Source organism: Dipodomys ordii, unplaced genomic scaffold, assembly GCF_000151885.1.
Source record: "Dipodomys ordii isolate 6190 unplaced genomic scaffold, Dord_2.0 Scaffold38, whole genome shotgun sequence".
Taxonomy (NCBI): Eukaryota; Metazoa; Chordata; class Mammalia; order Rodentia; family Heteromyidae; genus Dipodomys; species Dipodomys ordii.
Window position 1 is genome coordinate 3,553,214 of NW_012267254.1, and position 17,585 is coordinate 3,570,798.

General features: G+C 40.6%; 1 protein-coding gene across 2 annotated transcripts in view; it reads left to right on the plus strand.

Annotated features, from left to right (window-relative positions):
• Positions 1 to 17,585, plus strand: part of Hs6st2 (heparan sulfate 6-O-sulfotransferase 2) — a 286,716-nt gene that overhangs the window by 226,839 nt on the left and 42,292 nt on the right. The window lies entirely within an intron of this gene.

Genomic DNA, 17,585 nt, shown 5'->3' on the forward strand with positions numbered 1-17,585 from the left:
ACTCAGAGAAAGATAGAGAATGTGGAGAGAATGCATCCAGTCCACAGCGTGAAGTAGTCCAAGATGGGCAGAGAAGGAGAAGCCCTGAAGAAAAGAAGCAACGCAGGACTTCCCTTTCCTTTTTACATGCTCCTCCAAGCCTCTTGCCTGCTAGAAAGACACTTTATGACTTGAGCCACGCCTCCCAGTCCATGCTTACTTTTAATTATTTGGGGGGAGGGGAGGGAGGCCCTCATGGTTTTTGCCTATAGGCAGCCTTGAACATCCTTCTTCCAATGGCCAAGTATGTAGTTGGGGACCACAGATAGGCATCACACCCAATTTATTGATTCAAATTCGATCTTGCTAACTTTTTGACCAGGTTGGTTTTGAACTATCATCTTCCTGAGCTCTGCTTCCAAAGTACCTAGGATTAGAGGTATAAGGCACCCAATTCAAACATCAGAGGGGATTTTTGCATATATCTATACAGGAGGCATAAAGTCAGACTCAGTTTATTTCCCATGAACTGGGCTTTACTGAGCAAGTAACCAGGCTTACTTCAGTGTCCTAGCTTCTTGTATCACTAACATTTTACCCGTAGCAGATGGTAAGTGGCTTGTTATTGAAATACAGTGATTTATTCTTGAGAAGTTATACTATGAGCCCTATACCACCGAAGTATAAAGCCCATTTATCAAATTTTAATTACAAAATATTAATGTTATACTCCGTCACTTCCTGTGTGTCAGCAGCATGACTCTGTGAGGTCAAGTGTGAAGATCACAACATTTAATCTCATGGCTTCTTTCTGAGAAATGATACATAGCAATCAACTGGCAGACTAGTGTGATGGCTTAGAAGAAGAACCCCAGTTTTCCAAGTCTCCATATGGCACTCCTCCTGACAATCTGGCTGAAATCAGGAGCTAGCATCATACACGGTTGCTATTTACAAAAGTCTAATTAATACCTCTCACTTCCTCATGAGATAGTTTCCCCTCATCCCCACCCCCATAGATGAGCAGAGCCAAGCAAGTGACGTCAGAAAGCCACAGTGAATTATTGGGCTTGTGTCAACTCAAGCAGGGATGAAAAATCACCCCTGCGAACTTAATCCAGGAGTAATCAAAAGACCAAAATTTTAATTAGTAGAGGTAGTGATTTACATTTGTGTTCAAGATCCTAAGACTCCACTTTTTTTTTCAAACTTCTGCATTTTCCTTGTTGTTGTCTGACCCTATTTAGGATAGTTAGTATGCTATTAAATAACTATATTTAATGAATCTTTGAAGATACTATTGTGTGAATCCATCTCCATACCTGTCAACAGAACTCATTCAATTAAAATAAGTCAGGGAAAGATCGTATACACAACTGAGCATGGGGAGGAATTTCCACTTGGTACCTGGTTCTTTCACCTATCTATCTCTACTGTGAAAGCTCATGAAACTTATCCAGGACAATTGACATAATGATTTATCATTATCATAGTCAATGGGAGAATGATGCAAAAGTGCTCAGTGAATAGAAAATATAATGGATATATGTTTTAACAAACATTGCAGAAGTGATCAATTGAAATGGGTGCTGATGTCTTCAACATGCATACCTTTCCATGTTGCTTTCATTGGTGAATACACTTGATAGCTATAGCATTTTCTTTTGACTCTTCTCATTTGGGAGATATCATAGTCCTTTTATCCTTTTATGTATGGTTGTGGTTGTCTGTGTGTGTGTGTGTGTGTGTGTGTGTGTGTGTGTGAGCATGTGCGCATGTGCTGATACTGGGGCTTGAATGCAGGGCATCATGTTCTTTTTTTTCTGCTCAAGCCTGACCCTGTACCACTTGAGCCACATTTCTGCTTCCTTGGAAGGTGGATTGGATGGGTAAGGTCAGTCAAATGTCATCAGAAGGCAATTAGGAAATGCTAATTGAACAATCAAGTTGAGTCCTTTCAACTTTGAGTAGATATATCTACTCAGATATCACTAATGAATGATATTTCTCACATGTCTCATAACTGCCTGTGAAGATGTTTACCAGGCAAGAACTCTGAAAGTGTTGTAAATGTCACCAGTGGCCTTGAACTCTGAAACAGCCTTTTCGATGACCAATTTTGAAATGACCAGCATGCACTGCATGTAATATGGGAATTCGCGGGCTTGCTAAAGATAAGTTTCAAGACTCTGTCACAATGCCTACATCATCTTTTCCTTTTCCAAAGAACTCCAAGCATGGTTCTCCTTCCAGCAGTCTGCATGTAGTTAGCATCTAAATTTACAAAGATCTGATTAATACCTCTTACTTACTAATGAGTTACTCCTCTTAACTCCATAGACAAGTAGGGCCAAGAACATGGTGTCAGAATTCTCTAAGTGAATTATTGAGCTTGTGATAACGTGGGCTAGAATGAAAAATCACTCCTGTATATTTAATCCAGGAGCAATTAAAGAGTCAAAGAATTAATTAATGTGGGTTTTAATTTGCCAAGGTCTGGAAGAGGGAGCCTGTTTGTTTTGGGTGCCCTATTACATGTCTTCTTTGATTACAGGTCAATGTGCCTTTGGGGAAAGATAACTGTTGTCTGACACTATTCCTTGGTAATCCATGGGCCAGAAAGAGAAATGAGGCCTCTGACTCTGCAAAGTATAACCATTTGTTGAATTTGTCCTTCAGGCCAATGCCAGGCCCTAAAGGATGGCTGCTTGAGCAACTGATAGGAGGCAAGGGAACAGAACTGTAGATAATAATAGGCACAGGATTGTGAGAAAATTGATGCTATGCTTGGTAAGAGAATAATGCCTCCAGGAGTCCTGAACAAAAGATTAGGGAGAAGCCCAAAGAAAAATATGAGTATGCCTCCCTTCAGCTCTTGAATGAATCTCCATACATCTCAAAAGGATGGATGTAGCAGATAGAGTCACTGATATAGGGCCAGTGTCCCCATACATATGCTATGTGTGCTTGTGGGGTCTCAGGTTCCCTCAACACAAGATGCTGTCCAGTTAGCAAGTATTTGGAGGAGCCGTTAGTCTAAGGCTCATGTTTCAATACATGCTTCTCCATAGAGTATTTTCTCCTTTTCCACAGAGTCAGGTTAGATGTCTAGAAACACTGCCCCTGTGCGATATTATCTTAGATTTGCTGCCCTGGCTTACCTTGTTAAAATGCTATTCTCTGTGGCTATCAAAAGCTAAACATGGTTGAATTTTACTGAATAGGAATTATACCCCAATCAACTTGACTTTTAAAAAAATGTCTTCATAGATAGTGAGAAAGACAGACAGTGATTGTATATAATGAGGTCTGAGTCAAGGATTTTGAGAATGAGAAAGTCATTCTGTCCCTTTGGAGATTCATACCCCATTTTGGTTTCTGGAATGCTAATGCTGAATTGTAGTCCCATAAGCCGTAGACAAGCTAGGTGTGTCAAAGGTAGCTTTAATAAAAATGTTCTGGGGATATAGTGTCTTGTACACCTCAAGACACTGTGTTGAAACCGAACTTTACAACTTGGTGGGGGAGGGAGGAGCTGGCGAGGTGGGAAGGGAAGGGATGGTAGGGAAAAAACAAACGGGGAGGTACCAATGCTCAATAGGAAATGTACTCAATACCTTACTCGTAACTGTCACCCCTCTGTACAGCATTTTTAAAATAAAAATATATACTAAAAAATGTTCTAGGGAAAGCATAATTCCCAAGAAAAAGATGTCACAAAACCCAGAATTCTATGTCTCCCAAGCTAAACATTAAATAGCCTTTTATTACTTATTTTGTTTGTCCCCAAGCCACAAAGAATTGTTAATATCCCTTTCATGCAATTGGTTGGGTATATCTCCTCATAATTCTAAGAATGAAATGCCATCTTGTTTTCCTTGAAGTACCAATTCTGTCTTTCCTGGGTAGAATCTTCCATGCTACTTTCTGTTTTGTTTTGTTTTGTTTTTGGTCATGGGACTTGAACCCGGGACCGGGGCACTGTCCCAAGGCTAAAGTTCTACCACTTTGAACCACAGAGCCATTTCCAGTTTTCTGGTGGTTCGTTGGTGATTAAGGGTCTCATAGCTTTTCCTTCCTGGGCTGGCTTTGCCCTGTGATACTCTGATGTCAGCTTCCTGAGTAGCTAGGATTATAGGGGTGAGCCACCAATGCCCAGCTTAGGGACCTCTTCTTAGAGATGCAATTTGAAGGATTGCTCTACTTCATCTGACAGAAGTTTTTAAGCGCAAGTGAGGTCTCTTAAACCTTTTGTTTCTTCATTACTATAGTTTTTACCTCTCCATTTCTACATTTTCTCTAAGCAAAGAAGTGTCCCCACTTACAGCAAAAACATGTTTGAAGTCCTCGCCCTAGATAAATAAAAACCTGATTTGTTTAGTTTATTAAATAAGAAGCTGAATGTCTCAGACTAGGGACAAACACAGGACTACTTCAAAGCCTACAATCTAGATCACAAACAGCAGAGATGATATCACAAATCTCAGAAAGAATTAATCCTTCCCAAGGATTAATCAGAACAAGTTGATATTGGCATGATTATATACCAGAGTCGAGATTTTGTTGTTGTTGTTGTTTGGAAACCAAGTTGAGGGCATTAGTGCAATTTCTGTTTCTGCCCATAAGAGGAACCAAACAGAATAATCAAAAGTAGATCAGTTGTTTCTTACAGAAATCATAATCATATTTGCATAAACATTAGTATACTTAGTAGTATACTAATGTTTGAGTTCTTCAACAATTTTGTGTTATATTGACCTTTGTTACAATAAAAAAGGCCAGACCCCCCCAAAATGTATCTAAAACCCAGAATCATGGGTTTGTTTGGCACAGACTCTTCCTTTAGCATACTTCAGATTGTCCTTGCCAGGAATTGATGAGAACAGGCTATATATGATCAAGAGACTTCTTGCCTATCCAGTGCTCTTGGTGTGATAAATGCCAGAATGAATGATGAAATGCCTCAACAAATCAGGAAGAAAAGTGCCCTAGGAGAAAGCAACATGTGGAACAATGGGAGACTTGTGACACAAAACTCTTCTATAATCAGCAATGAGTAATGATTGGAATATTCATGCCCTCTGATCTCATTTCCCTATTGGCTAGCTTGAGTCTCTGTTTTCTTCTCAAGCCTGTCCTGAACCATCTTTCCTGAAGAATCACTTCTCATTCTTCATTGTTCCGCTGTGTAGTTCCTTCTCCTCCAACTACTACAAGACTCCCATGTCTAAAAGCTCTTCTTTAGCTCAGATCTCTAGGTCCTGCCATGTTCTATATCCTCCTATCCAATGACCAACCCAGCCACTCAACTGGGGTTGCCACAAAAGTCAGCATAGTTCAAAATAAAATACATGCTTCTTATAATCAAAGCAATAAAAGGCTTCTCCCCCTTCTTGAACTACTTTCATTAGCAAATGGAGCCCCAGTTCATGTTACATCACCTTTGCCCCCAAGCCTTCCTGTCTTCTCCATGGGAGCTATAACCTTCATTTTTCTGCCATTCAAGTCCTGTCATTAAGTGTGTGTATCGTGTGTGTGTGTGTGTATGTGTGTGTGTGTGTGTGTGTATGTGTGTGTGTACACATATCTCACTTCTCCTCTCAGAACCTTTCTTTTCTCTAGGGATCCCTCTCCATTCCTTATGTCCATGATCTTTTCCATTCTCTCAGTAGTTCACAGACAATAAAGAGCCTTTATCTTTGGATCAGCTAAGTATCCTGTTTTTTACTACACTTATATTAAAACATCAGTGTGCGGACTGCCAGTGGCTCACACCTGTAATCCTATCTACTATAGAGGCTGAGATCTGAGGATTGTGATTCAAAGTCAGCCTGGGCAGGAAAGTCCATGAAATTATCTCCAACAAAACACTGGAAAACCTGAAGTGGCCCTATGGCTCAAGTGGTAGAGTGCTTGCCTTTAGTTGAAGAGCTGAGGGACAGTGCGCAGGCCCAGAGTTCAAGCCCCATGACCAACAAAAATGAAAATAAACCTTGAGAACAAGGCCCTGATCATACCAGGAGCACCAGATAGTCTCTTGATCTTATACAATGTTAGATGTATGGCATTATATAATCTCTAGTAATATATCTGGTGCTCCTGGTATGATCAGGGTCTGCATTCCTATCTTGCATACTACATGAAATGAAGTGACTTTTATTTTTGTGAATTACTAGAATTTTAATCTTTCATGAGCATTCATTCTAAAATAATGCTGTTTTCCAAATGGGACCACAATAGAAAGAAACTGACTCTTAAGTTTCATGAACAAAAGGAAAGTAAGCATGGTCTATAAAGTGGAATGCCTAAGTTTCAGCATTGACATTCATGGTGCCTAAATACATGATGTAAATACATTTTTTTAAAAAATTGAAGCAATAGCCTGGCACCAGTGCCTCACTCCTGTAATCTTAGCTACCGAGGAGCCTGAGATCTGTGGATCAGGGTTGAAAGCCAGACCAGGAAGGAAAGTCTGTGAGATTCTTATTTCCAATTAACCACTCAGAAAACTGGAAGTGACACTGTGGTAAAGCACTCGCCTTGAGCTGAAGAGCTGAGGGACAGCACCCAGGCCCAGAGGTCAAGCCTCATGACCTATGAAAAAAGGGGGAGAAATGGAAGCATTTTCAACTTTTAACTACCCCTCTAACACATGAAAAATGTACAAACTTTCAGAATCAGCTCAATCCCATAAAAAGGCGGGTGGGAGCATAGTTTTGGGTAACTTTTCTTAGTACTTCACAGGATATTTTCACTACTTCAGCAGAGTCATTTCTTTTCATCTCTAATGCTCCAGACGCACTTTCAAATCCTGTGTACATTTGCCCCCTTGGAAATCACTTAAGATACCAACTTCAGCAATAAGGATATATTTGAATGCTCTTGACTCTGGACACTAAGCTTGGGATTGATCCTTTTGTCAAGATCAGAGGTCCTGGATAGGAGCAACTCACTTTCATGACCTAATTCTTCCCAAAGCCTCCTGGTAATACAATGCTAGAATGTGAATCCAGTTCTGTTCCATTCTAGTGCCGATGCTTCCTGCACAATTCTAGCATTGTCCCCAGGTAGTAAAGCAATATCATTCTCCATCATTACTGTCTTTTACTGGTTTTACTCTACTTGACTTTCATATCTGTGTGTCCTGGATCTTAGAAATGATGTTGCAATGGTGGTCTCCATTTTTTAGCTATGCAATGTGATCTGTCATAAGTATTCAAGGAAAAATAAATGAAGGCCACAATACTCCAATAATACACTTCTTTTTTTTTAGTTTAAAAATGTTGTCAATCTAAAACTTATGTACAGAGGGTAACAGTTACATAAGTCAGGTAAAGAATTCATTTCTTTTTGGACAGTCACCCCTTAATATACTTTTAATGTAATATGTGTCAGTCATCCAGGTGAATTCAACTAACTTATGTTAGAAGCCAGATTTATCAGGGATGGTTGTCAGTCAACAGATATTGAAAACCTTCTGTGTGATAAATGTTGATACTTGGTGAGCAATACATTAACACACTTTGTCCTTAAGAAAGTTAATATGTAACATGCAGGCAGAGAGGCCATTTTTGAAAATCCCTTAAGAGTACATTCAATAGAAAATAAAAATGAGAGATAATTCACCAGGGAAAAGGACATTCTTGGTTCATATTATTCGGCTGTATAAAATCAGAATCTTAGTTCCAAGTAAATAGACTGGTAGTCTTCCTTCCCCTCCCTCTCTCCCTCCTTCTCTCCCTCCCTCCTTCCCTCCCTCCCTCCCTCTCTCCCTCCCTCCCTCTCTCCCTCTCTCCCTCCTTCTCTCCCTCCCTCCTTCCCTCCCTCCCTTCCTTCCTTCCTTCCTTCCTTCCTTCCTTCCTTCCTTCCTTCCTTCCTTCCTTCCTTTTCTTCCTTTTTCTTCCTCTTTCTCCTCTTCCTCTCCCTTGCCTCTTTTCTTCTTTCTTATGCCAATTCTTGCCATAGCAGTTGGCTGCTTGACTTTTCCTAAAAAGTTGACCTGAGAATTCTCTGGCCTACTGTGGAGAGTCCCTAATGTAGAATGTTCCCTAACTAGGCTCCAGTTGTGAGTTTTTAATTATACGTGATCGTTTTTAGTAAACAGAACTATGGGTTCAATTAATACTTGTCAGATCCAATTCTTGTCTAACCTGCAATTGAGCTTCACTCTGTGGTGTCTGCAGACTTGGATGTGGGCAGATCTCTTTTCTTTTCATTTATATATATATATATATATATATATATATATATATATATATATAGTAAAGGTATTATACAGAGGGGTTACAGTTACATAAGTAAGGTAATGAGTATATTTCTTTTGGAACACTATTGCCCCCTTCCTCATTTGCTCCCACTTACCCCTCTCCACTCCCCTCCTCCCCATGTTTTAAAGTTTATTTCCAACATAGTATCTGGTGAGTGTCATTGTTGCATTAGATCATCCTTTGTCCTGCTGTTTCTCTGAGTCTCTTTCCTTTCCATGGATCAGATAAGCTTATATACAAGGGTACATAAAATAAAGACAAAGGGTACAGAAAACTAAAACTAAAAAAATAAGAACAACTGCTAACAGAATATAATAAGAACCTCTTTTTTCCAAATCTTAAAGTTCATTTTGATACATATGGTCTATGCACTAAGCCATTGGGCTATTTTGGATAACCCGCTAAACATATTATGATATCCTCCACTCTCCTGCCTCTGGTGCCATGCAATAGGTTGGGGGGGGGCTTCCAACAGTGAATTGTAATGGTGTTCCTTGGAAATCAGAGGCAATGGATACAGCTGCTTCTTTGGGGATTTCTGGGAAGGAACCTGTGGTACCAGTGGGTTTCAAGGTATGAGCCATAGGGAAGGAAATAGCAGTATCATGTGGGAATTTGTTAGACTCACCAATTCTCAAAGCCTGGATTTGCTTCAAACAGCTTTCCTGAAACCTGACTGTGGTACTGGAACTAAAGTGTGGCATCTTTGTGCTATGCAGAAAACTGAGAGAGTATGCCTGGGGGAGGGGGTTGAGGAGAGCAATGAATAAACCATCGTGCAGAGACAGAACAGGAAAAGGAAATGGAATTATATAGAAAAATCAGAGTGGATTTTACTATACTCCTTAACAGTTTTGTAGTCCTTGGTTCCAAGGAACAGAAGAGAGGTGAATGAGTAAAGCCCAGGTTTAAGACTCAGTTTTGTTCATCAGAGGTGTCCTGTCCCTGCCAAGGTGACAGTAGCATGGGTATACCTTATAAGGTATGTCCATTATGGGAAGGAGTTGACAATAATTGCCAAGGCCTTTTCTCTACCAGGTAACTTTGCCATCTGGAAACCATCTGGGTAGGCCAGGACATGGAATAAAGCAAGCCATAGGGCTACATAAGGATTAAGGCCTGTGCTTCCTCTCATTAACCTTAGCATTGATCTTTATGCAACTAAGTTAACTAGATCAGGCTCTTTTATTTGATCTGCTCTGCTGATATCCAAGTCGTGTGTGTGTGTGTGTGTGTGTGTGTGTGTGTGTGTGTGTTTTCCAGTCCTAGGACTTAAACTCATGGCTTGGGCACTGTCTGTGAGCTTCTTCTGTCCAATGCTAGCATTCTACCACATGAGCTTTCTTTTATATATATCTATATATGTCTAAATATAGATATATATGTGTTTTCATTTTAAAAATACTGTACAGAGGGGTTACAATTACATGAGTACGGTAATGAGTACATTTCCTATCGAGCATTATTACCTCCTCCTTTGTTTTTCTCCTACCATCCCTTCCCTCTCCACCTCCCAAATTCCTCCTTCCCCCAAGTGTTTAATTGGGGATGAGAGTCTCACAAAGTTTCCTGCTCAGTCTGGCTTCAAAAATATCATCCTCATATCTCAGCTTTCTCATTATCTAGGTTTATAGGCATGAGCCACTAGTACCCAAACAAGTCCTTTTAATACACTTGCAAATTCTGATGATTTGGGGTAGAAGAATGCACATTATGGCACAAGATGCCTCCTGAAATGTTTATTCCTTAATCCCAATTCATCAGCCTCCCATCAGGCCACACTGCTTGTCTCAAGACTTATAATACCATTTTGAAGCAAAGCCAATGCATCTGACCTCGTCTTTTTCTTGAGTTCCAGTGACATCTTTCTCCTTACCTTGTGCATATGGTTTATCAATACTCACAACTTGATATGAGCCAAACCAAATCCATCATCTTCACTAGCCCACATCCTCCACCTAACTCATCTGTCTCTCTCTCTGAGTCAATTTGTTTTCCATCATCTTACTTCCAAACATTTGCAGCAAGTGCTGCTTTGATTTTGTTCTCATTCCCCAGATGTAGTCAAACCCCAAGTTTGTGTATTTTTTCTTTCAGTAGTAAAGTTTCTTTTTTCTTACCTCCATAACTACCTTATCGACCCATGCTCCTTTCATATTTCAGGTGCAATTACCTTCAACCATACAATCCCATGACTATGTATGCATGTGTGCACGTGTTATATGTGTGTGTGTGTGTGCACGTGTGTGCACGTGTGTGCATGCGCACGTGTGTGTCTCAGTCCTGGGACTTGAACTCAGGGCCTGGATCCTATCCCTGATAACAAGTTTCATGGACTTTTTTTGCCTTGAATCATGATCCTCAGATCTCAGCCTCCTGAGTTGGTACAATTACAGGTATGCTCAGCACAATGATTATGACTTTTGCTCTTAACGCTCTCTTCTGATGTAGGAATGGAGGGCTAGATATGGATGCAAGAACAGAGCAAGAGGACTGTGACTATCACAGTTTCACTCTCATTTGATACCCTAACCAAGATCCATACTCTTAGTAAAGGCATACATGATTAGCCAGCTTACCCAAGAGAATAATATAATTTAGAAACTGACTCCTGTTCTCTGTTGTCCCCAATGAGGCATTCAGGGATGACATTGCCACTCCCTGGGCAAAGCCAGCACATGGTAAATGATGAAGAGTACAAAATAGCAACAATGAGTGAGTTCACCGCTCCTGTTCCTCATGCGCAGTGGTGAGCTGTTACAGTGAAAAGTCAATGGAAGGGAAGAGAGAATGATAATGGAAGGCTGCCTTTTCCCAATGCTTTGCAATGACAGAGTCACTATGAGATTTTCTGTGAATGGTTTATGTGATCCATTTAATTCCCTTTCTTTAAAGATGATGGTGCTAAAGCCATAAAAATTTAAATTTCTTGCTGGCAGCCAGGATTAGAACTCAAGATTCCTAATTACTTAGGAGATGAGCTTTCTGAGATGAGCTTTCTTCTTCTTCTTCTTCTTCTTCTTCTTCTTCTTCTTCTTCTTCTCTCTCTCTCTCTCTCTCTCTCTCTCTCACACACACACACACAGACACACACACACACACACACACACACACCACATCATTTTCCCTATTTATTATAAGGAAAACTAGGAAAGAGTTAAGCAAAAGTATATCTTAGCCAGGCACCAGTGGCATGCATCTGTAATCCTAGCTACTCAGGAGGCTGAGATCTAAGGATCTAGACCGAGCAGAAAAGTCCCCATGAGACTCTTATCTCCAACTAACCACTCAAAAACCTGAAGTGTGCTGTGGCTCAAGTGGTAGAGCACTACCCTTGAGCACAAAGAAACTGAGTGACAGCACCTGGGCCCTGAGTTCAAGCCCCACAACCAACAAAAAAAAAAGTACATCTTAGAGAACTGAACTTTCTCTGCTAAATGATTAACAGATACAGATAATAAGTACTGGACACTTCAGGGAGTATGGAACTCTAATGTAGACACTTCAAATAGAAGAACTGAAAAAGGAAAAAAATGCAGCAAAGAAAGAGAATCACTCAAGACATAACCTTACAAGGTAGAAAAATGAACTACAGAAGTCTCATCAGCTTTAATTAAAGGAAATCAATAGTTGAAGGGCTGTCTTGCTCTGTGACACAAGGGCAAACTACTTTAGAAATGCAAGCCTCTTGGAAAAGAAAAGCAGGCTCTCAGAGGGAATCAGTCACAATTTTAAAAGCCTTCAAAAGATTACCACTTGGTGGAAGGCTTCTGGAAGGGACTCAGGCACCTGTTGGGAAAGCAAACTAGATGAGCTCCTGTCCCTGCTTACATACAGTTCTATGTGTGGTAAATGCATTTTTGCAACCTGGCAGCTCTATGAGTAAAGAGTAGCCACTGTTTCCCTCAGAGAGACTTGAAACAATCCATCAACTAGAGTTCACATTTTGTATTCGTTATCAATAAGAACACATATTGGAAAGCATTTAGAGCTGTACAGTTAATGATAGATTTATTGTTGTTATCACAGATGTAGCTAACCATCCAGCCAAGCTTGCTTGATTCCTTTCTGATCCACATAATGATCAACCATGAAGAACTAACCTCCCATTCTCCTGAAGATTCCTCTTCAAGGATGATAGAGATGTGACCTGTGCACCACTTCCTTCTCTCCCACTGGTTTCAGACATTGTAAACCTGCTTAACAGTCTTTTCTATTGAGCTCACATTCAGCCTCTTTGTTCAGTGTCTTTGTTCAATCAATATCTTGGAGGTGATGTCATTGTGGTTTTTGATTTCTTGAACAGAATATTTGGGAATAGGAAATGTATAAGCACAGAGGTTTCTTGTACCTGTCATTCTGGAGGTAGCAAAGCTAGAAGTGAGTCATATCTGATGAGGGTCTTGCCACATCTAGCAGCAGATGGTTTCTCACAGTTAGAGCATATATACAGAAGAGGACATGTGTGGGAAAGAAAGGGCAGCATGAGGCTCACTTTACCAGAAGCCTAGGCTTTGCCAATACTGGTCCTGCCAGCAGGGCATTGCAAGTGGTGAATTGGGATATTGTTGAAGAAACACATTCATGAGACTACTCATGAAAGTTAAGAAGAAAAAGTTGTGAATTCAGTATGGATCAGTCAAATGGGCTAGACTAAGTCAAACAACAGACAGGAAAAGTCTAGAGAACATTTCCCAGGTACCAGCAGGATGGACATCTGCAACACCCTTTTCTACTTCTAACTACCCCACACAGGAGGCCTTCTTGTCTCCCATAGAGATTCCTTCCTTGTCTTTCCCACTCCACTGTCCATGTTGTCCATGGCCAAATATGTCTCAGTGTGCAAATAATAAACCAAGATGCCACACAATTCTATAATATTGTTACAGATTTCTCCTTTGTCATATGCCTTTTGAAGATTGAGATCATGTGCCCTACCACATCAATCACGCCCCCCCAGTCCTTTCTTTGCCATGTTTATAGTGAGAAAAATCAATCACTTCTTTTAGGCAATTCCAAGAACTCAATTTTGGAGGATGGTAAGAAGTTTTGAATGATAGAAAGGGTAACAGTGATCAAGATGCATTGCATTCATAAATTGCTATGTTGAATTGAAAGCCCTTTACTACTTAATGATACTTGAACTTAAAAAAGAACTTTGGTACAACTCCTTGACTCAATTGTTACCCAAAATATAGTTACCAGGTCTTGGGTGTTTTTTGTAAAAACAATGATTTATAAAGTTTCAGTACTATTCAGCTGCAGGCATATAATTCATTTTTTTTTTGATCCAAGACTAACTACACAAAAGGGATTGCAAAGTACTATGGGAAAGAGGTTTATGTCAACCATAAAGATGATGAACCAAGGAGCTTTTAAACCACTAGGTTCCCCTCTCATAGGTACTTTTCTTTCTTTTTTCTGGGGGGGGTCCAGTCGTGGGTCCTGAACTTTGGGCCTGGGTGCTGTCCCTCAGCTCTTCAGCTCAAGGCTAGCACTCTACCACTTGAGCCACAACACCACTTATGGCTTTTTTCTTTTTGCTTATATGGTGCTGAGGAATCGAACCCAGGGCCTTGAGCATGCAAGGCAAGCGCTCTGCCACTGAGCCACCTTCCCAGCCCCCATAGGTACTTTTCTAACATAAGAAAACACCATCATAACGGATCTGAACACCATTTGGTTGAATTTCTCTAGATATCAATTCAGCATCAAATTATTTAATTAGAAAGGCTTTGACAGTGCTGATGAACTAGATTTGCTAGCATTTTCCTACTTGGATGCAATGTACATCTTTCTACAGGATTTTCTATTGCACATATATACATATATATATGTATATATAATTTTATTGTTATTCTTATGTTAGTGTACAGAAGAGTTCCTGTTTCACAACTCAGGCTCTTTTGCACTTTTGTTGCATTGGAGCCTGTAGAAGAAAGTTTATTTGAAAAGAAGATTGACCATCAAGTAAACAGAGGAGGACTGGCATCCATTAGCTTTTAGTATCAGAAACTCACCTGGAATTGTCTTCCCAGGCCTTTGATGAGGCTTGGTTGAGAGACACTGGAAGGAAGAAAGAATCTTATCTTCAGAAGATGATCTCTACTTGGGGGGCAGGGGGGCCCACAGGGATTTAAGCCACAGCCTTTGAGATCATACTTGAAAGAGATGAAAGTGAAGAGGGCTGACAAGTGACCAAGACACAGATCAAAAGAATGACAAGTGGGGCAGGTTTGTTTCAGACACGTCGTTTACTAGTCAGCTCAAATTCTAGGTAAACCCCTCCCTAATCTCATCTACCTCCAAATTATCATCCAAGTATCCTTGAATCAGACAAAGTTTATTCCTGGAAATCTCTGGGATTGCTGGATGTTTCAGTGGCCAGAATTCTTGGCGGCATCTTAATCTTTAGGTCCTTGACCCCCCCCCCCCCCCCCCCCCCCACCCCCGTCTTTTCAGATCTTGGAGGCTCCTACCCGTCTACAGCTGCAGGATTTTCTCTTTATCTCTTCTTTGGCATTTCTAAACAACTAAAGGTCCTTGATTGCACTCTTTTAGATCTCTTTCTGTCTCCAGGTTGAAAAATTCTAGCATCTTGTCCAGGCTTATCTACCCAACTTGGGACCTTGGGCGAGTAACAATGTTCTTTTCTGGCAATATTCAACAGACTTTTCTTTCTGTACAATAGCCCTTATTGTCACTGAAAAAAATTACCCCCTCCTAGGAGTCAAGCCTGCCATAAGTTCTTCTTGCCCCTCCCTTTTCTGATACATTTGCCCACCATGAATGGACCTGTTATTTGCACACACCAACATTTTGAGTCATTTCATTACTTTTTACCCTCTGTCTGATTTATCCTTAAGCCAGATATGCAATTGTAGGGTTTTTCCTAAGTCAAAGGATCCTTATTTCTGTCCTTTAAAGGCCTGGTGCAGGATCACTCAACTCTAGCAATAATGAGGCTGCCCCAGCCAGCTGACACTTTTCCCTGATGTCCTGCAGAGCCCCCTGTTGTGCTTAAACACAGTCCCTCCTAATGCAGACAACAGAGGACTGTCTTGCTCAAGGCATAGATGTGAGAATTTAGCAATGGAAAAGGGTATTGTTTTATTCAAAATCAAATGGACGCCTGCATGTAGAGACTCAGAAAGCATTCAATGCCCACCAACCCTGAGCCTTTTGTGCATAGGACACATCAAAAGACCCTGGTTTCTGAGTACTTCCACTGCTGCTATTTGACTGAGGGTTTGGGGAAAGAAAGGCTGAATGGCCAGTTAATGGGAATTATGCAGTTAAGGAAGCCAAAAACCACTTGGATTTTGTATCACATAGTATATTGCATCATTTACATTATACTACACCAACCTTCTAGAAGAGCTCATTTTGAATTGTTCTGAGTGAGAATCTTGTCTCTTTTTTTTGTATTATCAGTTAATTTCAGAACTTGGTTCTAGATAACAAGGATAGTTGGTTATGGTCCTACATCTTGTTAAGAGCTCCCTTCCCCCCAACTCATCATGCGTGCCTGGGGCAGTCTTAAGGCAAGTTTTCAGTTCCCATGTAGCATGGAAAAATAGTCCTCACACTGAGTGGAAATCACAGCCAGGTGCTTACTCCTGTCTCCCCCCCCCCCACTCCTTTCCCTCCTCTCCCAAACCACCTACTAAGGATCAGAATAAGAATTCAGCTTCTGGGCTGGGAAGGTGGCTCAGTGGTAGAGTGCTTGCCTCACATGCATGAGGTCCTAGGTTCAATTCCTCGGCACCACATATGCAGAAAAAGCTGGAAGTGGCGCTGTGGCTCAAGGGGTAGAGTGCTAGCCTTGCGCTGAAGAGCTGAGGGACAGCGCCCAGGCCCAGAGTTCAGCCCCCATGACCGACCAAAAATAAAAAATAAGGAATAAGCTTCTACTTCTAAGAGCTGCCTTTTAGACCTCCAGGATCCTGAGTCTGAACTACTAGGCCCTTTGTTATCCACTGGATTAGTGGTTGTCTCTGCCACCTTTGTAATCACCAGGAGTCCCTCAGCATCTCTTGTTCCATTCACATCTATGTAGCCATTGAAGCCAGGATCATTCATGACCTCCTGATCCAAACATAAATACAGCTAGATGCTGACGCTTCTCATCAGATGGTGCTAAAAAGCTCTTTAATATGACTCTCAGAAAATGTTCTATACCATTGGGAGATCCTATAATACACCTTGAAAGGCAAGATAGACTTTTTTTTTCTTTTACCTTCACTTTTGATAAAAAGGTTATGCTGACACAGATCTTCCTAACAGGAAAAAAAATATTTATGATGAAATCAGGATAAATAATTCCACACACTATCAAGTAGAGAGAGAGAGGCTTGGAATCTGTTTCCATGGAAATCGGAAGATGAAGTAAAGTAATAATTTCATGTCAGAGTAGCTGAATTGAAGATAATGGTAAAATAGTTTGATAAAGGAAATAAAATGAAGTAATCAAGGAGACTCCAATCAATTATTCCTTTTTGTTTACCTTGAGGTGATTAATTTGTCTGCATTTATTAACCTGATGAGATTAAGCAGAGTTTTCTTGTGATTTATTTAGTAATTGTTTCCAAGGTTTGCCATAAGCTGTGGAGTTATTGAAGGTGGAGATTTAAATTCAATTACTCATGAAGCAGGTGGTACTTCTCGTGAAAGAATATCTGAATTCATGGTCTTCCCATGTAACATTATGAGTGAAAATTATTAATTCATCTGATAGTATCACCCAAAGACTTTTTGAAGTCATTTGATATCCATACACTTCAAAACTAAACTTTCAATGCAGATAATACAGTGGCTGAAGGAAAGGATTTTATGTTAAATATTACTTTGTACTTTTTTTCTCCACTAAAACCTTCCTTTGGGCTTATTTGGGCCTTGGTGCTATCATTAATGAAATCTAGCAGCTCAAGGGTTGTGTGTGTGTGTGTGTGTGTGTGTGTGTGTGTGTGTGCACGCGTGTGCGCGTGTGTGTGTGCGCGCGCGCGCGCATTCGTGATAGTACTGGAGCTTGAACACCAAACCGGGGCTCTGTTCCTTAGCTTTTTAGCCGAAGGCTGGTGCTCTATTATATGAGCCACAGCTCCAGTTCTAGCTTTTTGGTGGTTGACTGCAGAAAATGTCTCATGTATTTTTCTGCTCAGACTGGCTTTGAACCATGATCCTCAGATCTCAGCCTCCTATGAGTAACTAGAATTACAGGTATGAGCCTGTGGTGCCTAGCTTAGTTTCAAGTTTTGAAGGTCTTTAACAAAAGTTTTCTTTGAGCTTCACTAATGGTTCCTACTGTCTTTATTTTTGAAGAGTACCAGTGGATTAATC